General features: G+C 38.8%; 1 non-coding gene across 1 annotated transcript; it reads right to left on the bottom strand.

Annotated features, from left to right (window-relative positions):
• Nucleotides 1-460: 460 nt before the first annotated feature.
• Nucleotides 461-588, bottom strand: LOC112438987 (small nucleolar RNA SNORA40). The gene has a single exon (XR_003027297.1). It is a non-coding gene; the product is annotated as a small nucleolar RNA SNORA40 (small nucleolar RNA).
• Between the last annotated feature and the right edge of the window lie 2,003 nt (nt 589-2,591).

Raw genomic sequence — 2,591 nt, 5'->3', positions numbered from 1 at the left:
CAGGAAGGGGCATAGCAGGTAGATCTGCAGCCCCATGGTTGTGCTGTTTCTGCCTTGCTGGCTGCAATTTCAGCCAGGCCCCAGGGCTGGGTATCAGGGTTACAGCACTTAGAAAGTGGGCTTGGTGGGAGAAAGTTAGTCACCATTCTCATGCTGGGAGTACACAGTGATGGGTCCCCAGATGCTGTTTTTTTCTCTCCCTGTCTTCTTTTTTTAAAATTTTATTTTTTAAATTTCATATATAAAGAAAAATATTCACCCACCTAATTTTTAAGTTTTTATGGAGATGGGGTGTTGCTTTCTTGCCCAAGCTGGTCTTGAACTCCTAGCTTCAAGCAATCCTCCCACCTTGGTGTCCCAAAGTGTGGGGATTGCTTGCATGAACCACTATGCCTGGCCTGGAACCAACCTTTATGGTTATCAGAACTCCCGTCACTTAGTTAACTGTCTCAGGTATGAAAATATCCTTTCTTATATGTATCAAAACTCATACTGAACAATGAGTTCTGGGTTGCAAAGGAGGATTTATTTTTTGCACCTGTCTGTAAGACTTTATCCACAAGTTAAGCAAAAACGTGCACAAGTCTAGTCTCCCTGTCTTCTTAAGAGGAGAGCCAGCTTTCTTACCCTTGCCATCTTGTTCTACTCCCAAGGGGAATTCTTGCTCAAAGATTCATGCCCCAGACTTCCCGCTTGAACTTCCTGTGCTCAGATAATTCTCATTGTAGAGTCAATGAACTGCTGGTCATCCATCTTTGTTTCTGAAGTCCTACCTATCAAACCTCATGAGGCTACCCCGGTTGGGGTGGAGGATGAGGGATCTTTGGTGAATAAGATAACTTAAAATAAAAGAAATCTGAATTGGTCTATTTTTTAAAAGAAATTTATTTTCATTTCTTTCAAATATGCAAATTACCTAGGACAAGATGAATAGCATTGTCCTTAAAGACCTTGCTTTGGTGAATAGCCAAATTAGATCCATAATTAGCACACCAGTTGTGGTTAAAAGTAAAGTGGCTTAAATGCCTGCTTCCCCTCCCTCATCTTGTTTACATTATTAATTTAATAAACTGACACTTCAAAGAATAGAAGGTGAACTTCAAACCTCTAACTTAAGTTACATTTAGTGGTCACAAATTAAACTTTGAGATATTTCCCTTATTATAATAGTATCGTATGCTGTGTTTTAGTGATTACAAAGTATTTTCTTACATATGGGCTCCTTTTGTCTTCCCAATAACTTTATGGGGTGAGCAGGGAAGTTTCCTTATCTCTATTTCACAGATGAGAAAATGCAGAGTCTAAGACATTAGGTTACTTATATAAGGCCATACAATCAAAGATCAGTCAGTTCGTTCTATTCTGATTCTTCAGAGATTTACTCCATTTCTAATGATATGGAACCAAAGCAAAACAAATGCTAGGCATGCAAAATGGATCATTTTATTCATTCTTTTGCTCCTTCATTCATTATTTCATTTCCTTATTCATTCATTTTTATTCCTAGAGACTGCTACTATCCCTGGAATGTAACAAATATCTCAGTAGGGTGCTTACTGTATGAATGGAAAGGGGGGAAAATAGAATAATTTACTCTATGTAGTGGAGTAAAGGTATCTTACCTGTTCATATTGCCACCGACCCCACACTGTGCCATACATAAAATCCTCTGAAGTAGGGCAAGTAACAAGGGAAACAATCTCACTTTATCAGCTTTTTCTTCTTCAGGCAAGTCTGTAGCAGGTGCTGGATGATGATTTGAGCAATTGGAAACTTTTAAGTGTTCAGATGGCCATTGATGTCAAGCCCATAAACCCTCACCTTCTGCCTTGCTCTTCTAAGCCTTCTGTTCTCATATTAGCTCCCTGGTCCATTGGTCCATTCTCTGTCTTCCTCACTCCCTCTTTCTCTCTCTCTGTCTCTATCCCTTAGTTTCTTTCTTTCCTCCTCTTTTTTCCTCTTTATCTTCTTTTTTCTTCTCCTCCTCCTTTCCCACTCCCCCACTCTCTCCCTCTCTTTCATGTTTTGTACAGTGCGAAATTAAAGACTGAGTAGCATGACTGAAGTTAGATATTTCCACAAAATAATGACCCAGGATTGGCTTCACTGAGTTTTAAGACATGCCATGGGTGCTTCAGGCTAAAGTCCATTTTTCCACATGGAACAGCCATATTGTTAAAAACATTTGGAGAGCTGAACTTTCCAGATGACTAACATAAGTATCTACTTTATGCTTTGCATTTTTCTTCTATATTAAGGACCTGTCCAAGAAGTATCAAGTGTAACTCAATAAAACATTAGTTTCTCTTTTGCTGAATAAAATTTCAGAACAATACCTTCATTAAAGTTACCTGGAGGCAGCTTTGGATTCAATATAATAAATCTGCAATGGTCTCCCAACTGCTGCTGAATGTCAGGCTCTTAGCAAGTCCATTCCTAACTGGCTTCATTCCTAAGTGGCCCCTATGCTTCTAATTCCTCAGCCCCACCATTCTTCCCAAATACTCATCCCCAAGAGTGACTTTTCTAAAAAATCAGATTTTGTGAATCTTATATTTAAAATGTCAATCTTCTATTTAAAATGTCAATTG

Source organism: Pan paniscus, chromosome 12, assembly GCF_029289425.2.
Source record: "Pan paniscus chromosome 12, NHGRI_mPanPan1-v2.0_pri, whole genome shotgun sequence".
Taxonomy (NCBI): domain Eukaryota; kingdom Metazoa; phylum Chordata; class Mammalia; order Primates; family Hominidae; genus Pan; species Pan paniscus.
Note: the sequence above shows the minus strand (reverse complement) of the source record. Positions and strands in the feature narration are given on the sequence as shown.